This window comes from Octopus bimaculoides, chromosome 4 (genome assembly GCF_001194135.2).
Source record: "Octopus bimaculoides isolate UCB-OBI-ISO-001 chromosome 4, ASM119413v2, whole genome shotgun sequence".
Classification (NCBI taxonomy): Eukaryota; Metazoa; Mollusca; class Cephalopoda; order Octopoda; family Octopodidae; genus Octopus; species Octopus bimaculoides.
In genome coordinates this window covers 24,218,428-24,234,435 of record NC_068984.1, presented here as the reverse complement: position 1 = coordinate 24,234,435, position 16,008 = coordinate 24,218,428, and the positions used below count along the sequence as shown (strand labels likewise).

Here is a 16,008-nt window from a genome sequence, read left to right as displayed (position 1 = left end):
ACAGGTGGTGTAAATAACAAAAGTATATATTAGTATGACGCTCGGGAATACGGAAAGTCTTTGACGTTTCGAGCTACGCTCATATATATATAATTGATACAAAGCCCCTTTTTTTAGACTTAAGAAATGCTAAACTAACTGTTCATTATATCAATGTAAATAAATCTCAATCAGATATTGGTTTCAAATTTTGGCACAAGGCCAGCAATTTTTGGATAGGGGTAAGTCAGTTACATCCTCCATCAGTAATCAACTGGTATTTATCTGAAGGAATGAAAGGCAAAGTCAACTTTGGCAGAATTTGTACTCAGAACATAAAAATTGATGAAATGTTGCTAAGCATTTTGCCTGGCATGCTAACAATTCTGCCAGCTCACTGCCTTAAATCTTAACCAGATATTGAAACTATTTTATCAAGCTTAACAAGGGTTTAACATTTTTTCTAGACTAGTAGTTAGGTCTGAAACTGAATTGTGGGAAGGTAAAATTTAAAATGAATTGTGAAGACAGATTATTCAACTTTTGAATTGTTTGATGAAATTTAAAATGTTATTGAATATGTTACACAATAAAGTAAAAAAATAAAGGCTACACAACATTTACTGCAAACAAAAACTGAGGAAGTGTTACCTAAGAAAAGTACGAGATGTTAATTTTATGAGATTTATGCAAAATTGTTTTTTGTTTTTTTTTAATTTTAAATATTAATAAAAGGGGTTCCAGAAGATTATTGATTTACCAGGATGGGTTGTAGTAGTAATGAGCTGAGAACTGCTGTTCTCCAGTACTTGCTACAAAAGAAATAAGGCTTACAATAATGATTATTAGTAGTACTTTTTATACAAGCAACTTTTTAGCGGGAGTGGGGACAATTGATGATATTTACTCCAATATTTGACTGGTGTTTTATTTTATTAAGCCCAGAAGGAGGAAAGACAAAGTTGACTTCAGGAGTATTTGAACTCAGAATGTAAAGAGCTAGAAGAAATACTGCTAAGTGATTTGTTTGATGTGCTAATGATTCTTCCAACTTGGTGTCTTAATCTTCTGCTATAATAATACTCTTGTGTTTTTCTCCATCACAACATATGAATGAGAAAGGAAGGGGTGATAGATGAATAAGGATAGAACGGGTGAAAAAGATCAATCACCGTTTTAATTCTGTGTGAGTATATGTGTGTGTGTGTGTGTGTATGCAATGGAAGTGGGATGGTGAACGTTCAATGCTGAAAAGAAAAATCAAACAGCATTTCAACTCTGTGTGAGTATATGTGTGTATGTATATGCATATACAAGGGAAGTATGTGTATGTTCCTATGTGTGAGCTAGCGTTCTTTCAGTAACAAACAATGACCGATGTCACATCTCAAAAGACAACCACTAGATAACATTGACAAGTGTATTAATTTGATTTACCATCCATATTTACATATAAAATACTACAATTAGCCATCATTTTTACGACACGGGGCCAGCTAGTAATAATAATAATTCTTCCTAATTTTGGCATAAGGCCAGCTTGCTACCTTAGCATTAGTGGTAGTATGACTTTCCCTTTCGTTCTTTCAGAATTGAGAAAATAAGCACCAGTCAATCATTGGTCGATGTAATCTACTGAGCTCTTCCCCCAAAATTTCAGGCCGTGCGTCTGTAGTAGAAAGGATTATCATTATTGTTATTATTAGCTCTCCAAGAAGTCTGGAAATTAGGATTCCTTGTTCTCACTGCTGAGGTCATGTTTGATTCCTCTTTTGGGAAATACCGTTTTTTGTTGTAAGGTGGTGAGCTGGCAGAATTGTGATTAAGGCAGGCAAATGCTTCTAGCTTGTTATGCCAAGGTCAACTTGCTTTCATCACTGCAGGGTAATAAATTAAGTACCAATTGAGACCTGAGGTCCATATAATTGATCACCTACTACCCTAAAATTCCAGGGCTTGTGCCCATTAGTAGAAAGTGTTGTTGTTGTTGTTGTTGTTATTTCTTCTCCCATTTTATTGGCTTTTGAGAGAAAAGAAAGGGAAAGTTGGTTGTGCAGGATTTGAACTCACAATATAGAAGAATGAAGTTCAATACTTGAAAGTACACAACTATTTCTGTCAAATAACAGCACTAATAAGTCTTTCGTATTATCTATAACAGTTATCACAATTTCATGTTCCTGTTCCTTCCTTCCCAAAACTTAGCTTGATGGCTTGTTATTTTTTTTATTCATTCACCTTATGCTACATAGATATATAATATGGGGTTGTAAATGGCTTTCAAGATTTAAAATACTTATATTATCTCTCTTTGTCTCTCTTATCTATCCTTCACCACATCTTTCTTCTCTATCTCTCTCTCTCTCTCTCTCTCTCTCCCTCCCTCTCTCTCTCATACAATCACTTTATCTTTTTATTACTAGATTTTCCCGTTATAAATGGGGTGGTTCTCTAAAAAACAAAATGCACAAAAATACACATGCACAAACTGAAAACATCTTTCTTATTCGTATTTTTTATTTTCATCATTAGCAATGTTCTTTATGAGTATTTCAGAAGTGTATCGAGATATAATTTATTTTTGTTTAGAGATATTATAATCTCAATTATCATGTGTGTAATATTCCAAATTGGTAATATGACAAGAAAATTATGACCATGAGAGTCGATTTGTTCAAATCTTCTCTTAAAAGCTTGCAATGGATCTATAATAGCATTTCACAAATATAGACAGGTATGATTTACCGATGCTTTCTTTAGGAAGGCATGAAACCTAAGAAGTTATTAGAGAAGTGTACATAAAAGGTGTATCGTTCACATTTTCCCCAAAGGCGTCATTAGCAATATAAGGGAGGTGAAATAATTATAGACAAGAATTAATGCTTAGTTTCTGTAAAGTTATCTTTAATATATAGCAATTACCATATACATTTGCACACATTTCTGTCTGTTTCTCTGTCTGTCTATATCTATCTATCTGTCTATCTATCTAGCTAGCTAGCTGTCTGTCTGTCTGTCTGTCCATCTGTGTGTGTGTGTTTGTATGTGTATATGTGTATATTTAGAAATATTTATATGTATATGTGTGTTTATATATGTATGCATACATATGTGTGCGTGTCTGTGTCTTTTCCATTGCTTTACCTCTCTCTTTGTCTATGTCTCTCTTCTCTCTCACAGGTTGTGAGATACATCATCTGCTTGTCTGTCTATCAATGAATGTATAGGTGTGGGTGTGTGGTTCCAAATCTCATAGCTCTGGGTTCAGTTCCACTGCATAGCACTTTGGGCAAGTGTCTTCTAGTATAACCCTGGGCCTACCAAAGTCTTGTGAGTGGATTTGGGAGATGGAAATTGAAAGAAGTTTGTCATATGTGTGTGTGTATGTCTCCTTGTCTTGACATCACATGATAGTTGTAAAATGATTTTCATTAACATACAAGCAGTGTCGTTCATTTCTAGTATTCTGTAGAAACATGTACGATCATGAGAAAACATTACTCTGCTCGGAAACAGGTGAGGGTTGATGACAGGAAGAGCATCCAGCTGTAGAAAATCTGCCTCAATAAATTTTGTCCAACACATGCAAACATGGAAAAGCGAATTTCAAAATGAAATGACAATAGTGATGATGATTATGAAGATGATGTTGTGTGTGTGTGGTACCCATGGCTGTGTAGTAAGCAGTTTGCCTCCCAACCATGTGATACAGCTGCACAAGTGACATAAAATAAACAATAACACACTTAAAATCACAATGGAAAAACTGAAAACACAACTTCACAAGAACTAGGTTATGGTCATTACATGGAAACTCTCTGCAAACAAACAGTCTATAAAGCAAGAGTTTCATGGAAAGGACCATCAGGCCACTTCTGGAACATTCAAAGACACCAATATACCCATGCATTATGGACCATATGCAATACAAAAGGAACATTTTAGTCACAACATACTTATATGTGTATACATATACCAACACACATTCACAAGCACAAACACACATTCCCTCAAAGCAAGGAAATAAAACACCATCTCACCCAAAACAAAATCCCACTACAGCCACACCAAACACACACATACACACACACATTCCACAAACATAAATAACAGATGTTTATTCAGTACAACAAAAGCACAATACACCAAAACCACTTAGCCATAAAAGCACCATTCATTAAAAACATATCTATCCACAATAGATATGTCCTTAATTTTACAGCTTACACCACTCATAAAAAAAAAATTCACAACCCCCTCCCACTTCATATGACCACTGACAAAATATCAAATGCTTATCACAGATAAACACAAAAGCATATCAAAGTTAAAGTTAAATACACACTACCATACACACTTGTACACTCAAATATCTCCTTGAATACATGTCAAAACTTACAAAAAGAAAAGCAAAATTGTAAAGAAATACAAACTGCTGCACATACACTCACACAATCACACACAAGCATTCACACACACACACATACATGTCTTTTTTCAATAAGACCTTTGGCATTATGTCATGCTTGAGAAGAAGACCCATCAAGCTGAGCAAAATTGCTGTCGTGGCAGGTACCAGTGTCACGCAAATTGGCACCCATGCTGGTGGCATGTAAACACACTCCAGTGTCATGCAAGTGGCATGTAAAAGCATTCATTACACTGGTTGGCGCTAGGAAGGGCATCCAGCTGTAGAAAACCATACCAAATCAGACTGAAGTCTGGTGCAGCCTTCCAGCATCCCAACCCAGTCAAACTGTCCAACCCATGCCAGCATGGACAATGGCCATTAAATGATAATGATGATGAGGAAAACAAATTCATAAAAGAACAATTTTTTTAACTCACTAAACAATCTCCTTAAATCATTCAGCTGTGAAAAGCATCATTCAGTAGGAATATGGTTAGATACATTACTCTGTAAGGAGCATAGGGCCAGTTTCCTGGTTTCTCCAGTGTATATATTCCTCCTTGGATGGGACACCAATTCATTGCAAGATTATCCATTTTTACCAACTGAGTGAACTGGAGCAACATGAAATGAAATGTTTTGCTCAAGAACATAATGTGGTACCCAGTCCAGGAATCAAAACCACAATCTTACAATCATGAGTCCAACACCCTAACCACTAAGCCATATGCCTCCAGTAGGAATATAGCTACTCACAATATATATGTTCTTAATTATTTTTTCAAATAACCCATTCATAAGCAACTTTTCTCAAAACATATACTACCTTATACACACAAAACAAGTATGTCCCATCAGCCAACATGCCCCACGAGTCAACATACCCCATTACCAACTCATCAACAAATCCTTAACACACCCTCCCATCTACAATTTCAAGAAATACAAACACCATATTACAAGAAATAAGATAATCAATCAATGAACTGGCCAGAAAAACACCACCCAAACAATAAGCACAAAAAGCACACCAACCAATAAATGCAAGCATTAGACCACACACACACCAAAAGATATAATACACCACCAATGCCAAGTTGTTAAGTTGTAACAGTTCTCTTTTGAGGATTGCAGTGGCATGAAACTTGAATCATAAGACAAACTCCCAGTTTTAGTTTCAATAAAAAACTACATATATATTTATACACATATATATATAATAAAAAAAAAAATGAGGAAAAACACAAGGAAAAACCAACACAAGGACAAGGTACATGCAAAGTATTAGCAAATGCTCAGGGAAGGAAAGAAAAGTAGTTTTATGTTACAAGCAAAGCTCTTTGTCAGAAACAGGAGACAGGAGAAAGTCCAAAAGAAAAGGAAGATGGGGGAAAAAAATTGCCAATGATCCACATGTGGTTATATATAATAAAAATTCTTGAATTAATTAATCAACATATAGCTTTTGTAGTAGAGGCATAAGGCCTGAAATATTGTGGGAAGGGGTTAGTTGATTACATCAACTGCAGTATTCAACTGGTACTTATTTCATTGCCCCTGAAAGGATGAAAGGCAAAGTTGACCTTGGTGGTATTTGAACTCAGAGTGTAAAGATGGACAAGACTAATTAATGAGTTTATGTAAAATACAATGCCACTACTAAATATGCTATATTTAAGATAGCAAGGTCACTAGTATTATACACATGCGTACATGTACACACACACACACACACGTGTATGTATTTTATGTAAGAGAGTGGTGAATGTAAAGAATTGTGGTAGAGGGTGCATATGTATGCTTTATATATTAAACCAGTATTAGTAGCACTAATATTGTTGATATATCTCAGATGAGGTTCAGTTTGTCAGCACAGGTGTGAAAAGTGTTTAGAGGAACAACCAAAATAATGTAAGAATAACCAGGTGGCATAGTGAAAGATTCTAACATATGAAACATGGGGGTATTTCTAAGCATTCCTATTGAAACTACTTTATTACCATAGTTTTTCAGTTTTAACTGAGAAAAGTGCTGTATGATGGCAAGCTGCATCTGTAACTCAATTTGTATTCCTGGTTGTTGCTATTTGACTTCTCATATATTAATATTCATGCAAAGAAAAAAAAAAGAAAGCATAAATATCCTAGTTATACCTACACTACTGCTACTATAATTACTGCTACTCCTTGGAGCTAGCTGGAGTTCTCTTCAGGCATTCACATTCACTCACCTCTCTTCCTCTTATCCTTGTGCACAGTACTCCAGCCCAAGACTAAACACTACACACAGTTCTTCTTCCCCAGAATATTGGGCCCTACATCCAAACATAAAGTAATAAGGGAGATAAATTATATCAATAAATCGATAACTACAAAATTTGACTAGGGAGATAAGATGTCATAACAGTTGTTTGAATGTGTTCGTCATGGATAGACCTCACATCCTGATGAGGATCCAGACTCTTGTTTGGATGGAAAACTTATAGTAGTTGCTGTTCTGTCCAGGAATTGTAAAATATTTATGAACCTACAATCATCATCATCATCATCATCATCATCATTTAACGTCCGCTTTCCATGCTTGCATGGGTTGGACGATTTGACTGAAGACTGGTGAACCAGATGGCTACACCAGGCTCCAATCTGATTTGGCAGAGTTTCTACAGCTGGATTCCCTTCCTAATGCCAACCACTCCAAGAGTATATATATATACATATATATATACAAAATGAAGATGGGAATGACCAACATTGTTGAAATAACTGTTGTATCCCTTTTAGAGATATTAATGGTTTCACGTTTAAAACTAACTTGTGTACTCTTAGAACTATACAAGAAAAATTAGTTGTTTCCTTTTTTTTAAGTTATTTTTAAAGAAAACACTAGTTTGCAATGCTTGCTTTTTTTTTTTTTTGTAAAAGTGTTCCTTATAACAAGGCAAGTTATCCACTGCAATTTTTAATCATATGTTAAAGTCAGGTTTTTGTTTTTTAATAATTAGTTCTTTTTTGTTGATTCTTTGTTTATTTCTGTTGACTCTGAGCATTTATAAATTAGAAATATTTTATAATTAGGTAGGTTCATTCTTGCACATGTTGCTGCATATCCACTTAATGGAATTTTTCAAATTTTCTCAGTGGCTTGACAAAAGAGACTGATAGAATAAGTACCAGGCTTAAAAAATAATTTGTATTGAACTTGCTTCATTCAAGTAAAATTCTTCAAGTCATCTCTCCAGCATGGCTGCAGTCTGATGGCTGAACAAGTAAAAGATGAAAGATAAAAGATATCATTCTTTTGCATAGTGACACCCAGTTTGTCCAATGCAGTTTTCCAGACATCCACATGTTATCACTTATTAAATTCTAAGAGTTGCAGATAAAACTCTCTTTCATGTTAAAGAGTTTTTTTCTATTCTTAAACTTGAACTCTGAGCCTTCAGTGAAATATAAGCGTGTAGCACAATTCATTCTTTCACATTTTGTAACAGTTTGGTTAGAAATTTGTTTATGAAATTTTGCTCAAGTTAGTAAATTCTTATGTTTTGTGCACCTTTTTGCTTTTGGTAATTTGCTTATCTTTCAAAAACATTTTTCATTTTTTTAAATTTTCATATAAAATAGGCAAGTTTTTTATAAATATGGTAAAATATTTTGACATTTCTAGGGTTGAATGTTGATAGGTCTTGTAAAAATTTTGTCTAAGTTTTATTTTTTACTTTACTTAGATCTTGAATATTTATGCATTTTGCTTTTTGTATTCCATTTTTAATTAAGACTAAGTGAAAATACTCATTGAATAAGTATGTTTTTCAATTCATCCAGCCCTTGATCACATGATTCAATATTATCATGCAAATTCTTTTTGCAATGTTGAAGGAAATGTTTTTTTTTAATATTTTATTATAACAAAATGTAAAAAAAAAAGATATTGTTTTGAATTTGTGAGTTTATAGTAGATTAATTTCATATGATTTATGCTGATAATAAAGTTTTGAAATTCTATAAGTATATCAAGATGACCTTGCCATAAAATGAAATGAAACAGTCATGCATATGTTTTCCTGTTGCCTTTTAAATATTATAATAATGTGTTCCCAAATATTTTTAGAGATCAATCATATATTTTCTTTTTATGGAAACTCAACACTAAGTTGGTATAAGTTGGGGTGACTGTTGTACCCATTTGCAGTCCCTGATATCCATCAGTACACTGAGTTGTTGAATATGAAATAATTATTTTGTAATATGAATTTCAGTTCATCAATGATATATATTTTTTCTCGTATATTATCTTAACTCAAATTGGTTTGTTTCAAGCCAATCACACTGATTCCATAATTGTACTTCACCTTGTTGTTTTAGGTGAATGGTTAAGTATCATCTAGATCATCTCAAATAAAATTCTATATGTTTTAAGTAGAGCTTCAATGAGTTATCTAAGACCTGCTATTATTGGTCTTAATTTCAATTCAGTGATTCCTTGCTTAAAACTACCAGCTGACCCTTGAGGTTTTTTTTTTAGCATCCATTCTGCTGTAAGCATACATATGATATAGCTGGATCTTCGCTCTCATTTTACCTGCCTCAGATACCCTGCATTAACACCATACTGGTTGCTCTCTTCCTCTGCTTAAAACATAAAAGTTTTGAAAATTTAACTAAACAAATTTGATATACTGATATTTTAAAACCATTTCATCCTGTTTTCTAAAATCTCAGTGTTTTGGTTCTTGTATTCTTTGTCTTTTCCCAAGTGCCTTTCCTACTTGGGTTGTATCCTCTGGCCTTCTCCAAGTGCCTGTCCTATTTGGAAATGCTCTTAGAATTTCAAACTGAAATCATTAATTTCACAGAAATAAGTTGTTCTCAATTCATTTGTCCCTAGTATGGACAAATGAATTGAGATATTAGATATTTTCCTAATTTGTAATGGTTTTAGCTTGTTCTACATGAACCAGAATGTACAATGTCTGACTGAGGCTGAGATTGAACTCATGTTTACTCAGTATATAGCATACAACCTGACACTTAATATTCACTATCCCATTATTCCATTATCCAGAGTATATCAGTGTATAATAATATTAATTTCTTATCTCAGAAATTCACACTAAAACAACAAAATACTTTGGGGTTATAACCTCAATTTTATTATTCTTCAACAATAATAATAACACTTTTAGCATATATATTGAAATTTATTTGTTGAAATATCAAATATGCTTTCACACACTGAACTATTTGGTAAGGATGCTTGCTGTATGACATTTTAAATAAATCTAGTTTGTTAAAATTTTCCAGATGTAATCTTGTGCCTGTACAATATCTTCTGTTTAGTAGCTTCATCTTTACACTAACTTTAATAAATCATTGAATGGAAATACACCTGAGCCTGATGGAAGTTCAGGAGTTTGCAGATTTGTTGCTATAAGAAATATTTGAGTTTATAATTCCAATAGCCATTTGGTGAAAGAGTTCACTTTGCAGCCATATGGTGCTATGTGGTCTCATTATGTTGTAGTTTTGGCAGGTGTCTTTTTAGTGTTTGATTAGCCAATACCTCGTCAGTGTAATTTGGTAGATGCAGAAACCCAGTCTGTAAATGAGTGTGGATGTATATGCGTGTGTATTGATATATGGATTTATATATATGTGTATGTATATATTTATATTCAACCATTTCTCTCTCTCTCTTTATATATATATATATATGTATATATGTACAGAGAGTGAGTGGGAAGGGACATAGAAAAAGGTGATTGAATAGAGTAATATACTTCAACAGTAATTCAATGATGTAATTAACAATACATACACACACCACCATCACCACCACTATCATTATCATTTTGCATTTGTTTTCTCTACTAGAATGAATTATTGTTATGGTCAGATTCAGTTCTTATTTCAAGATATTGTCCTTCTAGATGAGTTGGGAGATCACATTTTGTTGTGTGCTCCAATTTGGTAAGTTTTCTGTGGTTGGATGTTCTTCCTAACATTAGTCATTTTATGGAGTATTCTGTCATGGTTCTGACATTTGTGAGGTTGTCTTGTCCTTGACAAGACTAAAGGTCAATGTGACCCTGCAGTGACCCCATTCTTTCAAGAAGGTGTAACTAAGAAAGAGTGAATATAAAAATAGAAAAGAGCAAAGAAAGCAATGACAGAAGGACCAGATGAGTGGATGAGATGAGCAAGGGAGGATGGGAGAAAACAAATAATTACAGTGAGATGGTAGAGATGTGTGATTGAAGAGTGACAGTATCAAAATGGAAAATAAAGGACGAGAGATAGTAATGGTAGTCAGATGTTTGCCAGTGTGAGCAAGAGATATATAGTGATGGATGGTAATACAGATGGGATTAGCAAGAGAGATCAATAGATGTCAACAATGATTGCCTGGGGGAGAGGAAATGATGGCTGGCAGCACAAAAAGGGTAATGGTAAGGTGTATAGGATATAAATAGATATGATGCTATCACTCATACATAGGTGTCTTGGTAGGAGGAGGAGGAGGTGGTGGTAGAATATGAATAGGTCTAGTACCTTCTTTTATTACGTGGGTGGCTGGCATGGTGTCGAGTAAGCATAGCTAGAATGAGTGCCAGACAGGTTCAATGCCCACTAATTACATGGGTGGCATAGGGCAATGGCTAGGAGAGAGGGTGAGATCATAATTGATAAGATGAGCGATAGAGAGTAAAGGTTATGAGTGGTAAAGACGGCTGCTAAAGAGATGAGAGGGTATCAAAGAGGCAAGGAAGATAGCTGATGGAGGTTTAACAGGTTCATAACAGCTGTGAAATGCAAATACATACATTCATGCACACACACACAAACACACACACACAGCTTTTGTGTGTCTATAGTTTATACTTGGTACATTATATGGAATTTTGACCCACTCCTTTTCTGTACATAGAGCATGATCTTTTCCCTGATAGTAACAGGGATTTTTTTTCCCCCTCTATTTCCTAAAACTGTAATCTTTGATGAGTTTACATTGAAGCCTCTTCCCATGTTTTGCTTCTGTAACTAGGATTTCTTCTCTAAAATTACTTCAAATTTAGTTAGAACTAAGATCATCATCACATGGGAAATTCTGTGGACAGCCAATCTTAAATTCCTTTGATATGGCCTAAGGGATTCATAAACAGAAGGGTACTGAAAATCGAGCCCTGACAGACCCCTAGCTGTGTGCTAAACTCATTGCTAACTCTCACCTTGCAAATTACACCACTGCTCATGGCTTGCACAGTTCCCACAAGCCATTCATTGGTCACTAGTTTCTTTAGCAACCATCAGAATACTGAGCATGGGATTCCATCACAGACCCTCTCTAGGTTGACTAATGCTAAGCACAGGGACTTATTCCTAATAAAGTACTTCTCCTGCAATTGAGTGATTAGGAAGGGATGCTGATGACCTTGCTCTTATTGTTGAATCACTACCAGAACAAGAAAAGTTCCAGGTATGGAAACAAGGTCTAGAATCAAAAGGCCTTATAGTTAACGTAGCAAAAACCGAAGTCTTAGTATGTAGGAAGGTAGTCAAATTACAAATCCCTTCAGGTAGATGACCCTGCTCAATCTGTAGAAAAGGCATAGGTAGAAACTTCTTAAGATGGATCTTGTGTAAGCTTTGGACTCATGAAAGGTGCAACAATATCAGAGGAAGGCTAACAGGGAAAATAGCTTTTGTATGTGGAAGATCCACAGGTACAATAAACACTGAAAATGTGCAGAAAATAGATTCCATCAACTACCAGTGGGGAAAGCTAGAGGTTGTAGATAGCTTCCGTCATCTAGGTGACCAAGTTAGTAGCAGAGATGGATGCTCTGAGAGCATAGCTGTGAGGATAAGATTAGGGTGGGCAAAGTTCAGAGAGATCCTACCTCTACTGGTAACAAAGGTCCTATCTCTCACAGTGAAAGACAGATTCTATGATGCTTGTGTGTGAACAGCTGTGCTACATGGCAGTGAAACATGGGTTGTGATAGCTGAGGACATGCGTAAGCTTGAAAGAAATGAAGCCAATATGCTTCACTGGATGTGCAATGTCAGTGTGCATGTTCAACTGAGTGTAAGCATCTTCAGAGAAAAATTAGGCATAAAAGGCATCAGATGTGGTGTGCAAGAGAGATGACTGCACTGGTATGGTCATGTGATGCATATGGACAAGGACAGCTATGTAAAAAATTGCCAATCTCTAACTGTGGAGGGCACCTATGGCAGAGGTAGGCTTAGGAAGACGTGGAATGAGGTGGTGAAGCATGATCTTTGAACTTTGAGCCTCACAGGGGCAATGGCTAGTGGCTGAGACCTTTGGCAATATGCTGTGCTTCAGAAGACCCATCAAGCCAAGTGAAATCATAGTCGTGCCTGATGCTGGTGTCATGTAGCTGACATCCATGCCGGTGGAGCGTAAAGAGCACCTTTTGAGCATTGAGCCTCACGGAGGCAAAGTGGCTAAGTTCCTTTTGAGTGTTGGGATTCTTGGAAGCAATGACCGAGACCTTTGGCATTATGCCTTGTTTGAGAAGACCCATCAAACTGAGAAAAATTGCAGTTGTGGCAGATATCAATGTTATGTGCTGGTGGCACATAAAAACACCCATTACACACTTGGAGTGGTTGGTGTTAGGAAGGGCATCCAGCCATAGAAACCATGCCAAATCAGACTGGAGTCTGGTGCAGCCTTCCAGCTTGCCAGCCCTGGTCAAACCGTCCAACCCATGCCAGCATGGACAATGGACATTAAATGATGATGATGATGATGATGATATATATATATATATATATATATATATATATATACACACACACACACACACACAGAAGGTATGTGTTTTGCTAGTTCATTGATAGGCTGTGTTTATAGGCATAAGAGAATATATTCTCTTATTCCTATAAGCACAGCCTACCCACAAACTGGTAAAACATACTTTGTGTGTGTGTGTTTGATATTGTTTATATCCCTTGAGCTACTTTTAACTCCTATTTGAATATATATATATATATATATATATATATATATATTATATTTCATCATCATCATCATCATCGTCATCATCATCATCATCATCTAATGTCCATTTTCCATGGTGGCATGGGTTGGACGGTTTAACTGGAGCTGGCAAACCAGAGAGCTGCAGTAGGCTCCAGTTGTCTGTTTTGGTATGGTTTCTATGGCTAGATGCCCTTCTTAGCACCAACTACTTTACAAAATGTTCTAGGTACTTTTTATGTGACACCATATATTTATAAATATATTTGTAAATGTATGTGTGTGTGTGCGTGTGTATTCTTTTACTCTTTTACTTTTACTTGTTTCAGTCATTTGACTGTGGCCATGCTGGAGCACCGCCTTTAGTCAAGCAATCAACCCCAGGACTTATTCTTTGTAAGCCTAGTACTTATTCTATCGGACCTATTTGCCAAACTGCTAAGTTACAGGGACGTAAACACACCACCATCAGATGTCAAGTGATGTTGGGGGGACAAACACAGACACACAAACATATACACACACATATACATATATATATATATATATATATATATATATACGACAGGCTTCTTTCAGTTTCCATCTACCAAATCCACTCACAAGTCTTTGGTCGGCCCAAGGCTATAGAAGAAGACACTTGCCCAAGGTGCCACGCAGTGGGACTGAACCCGGAACCATGTGGTTCGTAAGTAAGCTACTTACCACACAGCCATATATATATATATATATATATATATATATATATATATATATATATATATATAGTTTCCAGGACTGGTAATCATTACTCAGAGTTTCACTGTCATCTACATCCTTGTTCTTCATCTCTATGTTCACCTCCACCCCATCTTTCACTGTCTAACCCCTATCTCATATTCCTTGAAAGCACCCGCCCTCTCTTCACCTCTCATGACCCACTGACCGTATATTCTCTTATGTGCACCTTCTTGTTCTTTGAGGGTTTTCTCTGGTATGCCATCACTACCTTCCTGTTATTTCTTTCTCAACTACTCCCACCTATGTATATAATAGGGGGTAGCAATGTATCTCCTCTATAGTAATACACTCATGCTTTAGCCTTACTCTATCTTACTTTAGCCTTTCAGCATTCAGCATAAAGAAATCTTTGTCTCTCAACAACTCCCCATTTAGTAGTGGGAGCTTTTCCCTTTCCTTCTTATTCTTTTTCAATCTTGCAAGTTATTTGCCAACCTCAACTGGGCCAGTGGCACACAAAAAAGGCACCTGTTACACTCTGTAAAGTGGTTGGCATTAGGAAGGGCATCCAGCCATAGAAACCATGCCAAAGCTGACATTCGAGCCTGATGTGGCCTTGTGGTTCACTGGATCCTATCAAGCTGTCTAACCCATGCTAGCAAGGAATGTGGACATTAAATGACGATGATGATGGTGATGGTAATGGTGATGGTGATGATGATGATGATGAGGATAATATATGTATAATAGAGAGGGAGAGAGTTTCCGGGACTTGTAATGTCATTACTCAGAGTTTCACTGGGTGGTTATGTATTGTCTCTGATAGAGATGTTCATGACGATCATCAGACAACCAAAATGCATACATATAGACCTTTTGGGAGCCATTTTGGAATCTTTGCTTCCTGTCATGTGCAGCATAGTGTAGGGAGGATAATTAGATCTGGAGTTGGTGAGTTGCTTCCCTTAGTTCAATTGAATGATAACTTTCAAAGTCAACAAAATTTAAGATAAAAATATATATTTATAACATAAAAAAAAATAAGATAACTAATATTTCAGAAAGTAAAGAAAGAGAAGAGAGTAGTGGCTGGATTCATAAGGGTTTAAGTCAGTTCTATCTGTGCCGAGAGGATTCATTTGAGTTTATGTTTTATAAGCACCTGTGAAGGTCAGAGACCAAAGGCTAGTTATCACCCACGAGCAAGTATGGCTTGAGAATATAAACCTTGCTTTTATTGAGTCTGTTTTAGGTGCTGATGTAGTGGTAAGCAGACATAGATGCCTTTCTTACTCTCCTACCCTTTGAGCCTGCAATACACCAAACTCTGGCTGTTTGAGGGAGAGGGGGCTCCACTTGAATTCAGCTGAGTACTGTCGAGATCATCATCAGAAGCAACATCATTTAAGATCTGTTTTCCATGCTGGCATGGGTTGGATGGATTGATAGGAGCTGGCAACCCAGAGGGCTGCTCCAGGTTCCAGTCTTCTGTTTTGGCATTGTTTCTACAACTGGATGCCCTTCCTTATGTCAATCACTTTACAGAGTGTGCCGGGTGCTTTTTATGTGGCACCAGCGTGGGTGTCTTTATATGTAATACTGACTTAGGTGTTTTTTTCACATGGCACTGGTATGAATGTCTTTTTACATGATGCCAGTGTTTAAATCAAAAAATATATATATAATCCCACCGCTGCCATGAACAATTTAGGTGTAGGAGTGGCTGTGTGGTAAGTAGCTTGCTTACCAACTACATGGTTCCAGGTTCAGTCCCACTGCATAACACCTTAGGCAAGTGTCTTCTACTATAGCCTCAGGCCGACCAAAGCCTTGTGAGTGGATTTGGTAGACGGAAACTGAAAGAAGCCTATCGTATATATGTGTGT

The 16,008-nt window shown here is 36.1% G+C and overlaps 1 protein-coding gene across 7 annotated transcripts in view; it reads left to right on the top strand.

Moving 5' to 3' along the window:
* Nucleotides 1–16,008, top strand: part of LOC106883075 (uncharacterized) — a 322,884-nt gene that overhangs the window by 237,388 nt on the left and 69,488 nt on the right. The window lies entirely within an intron of this gene.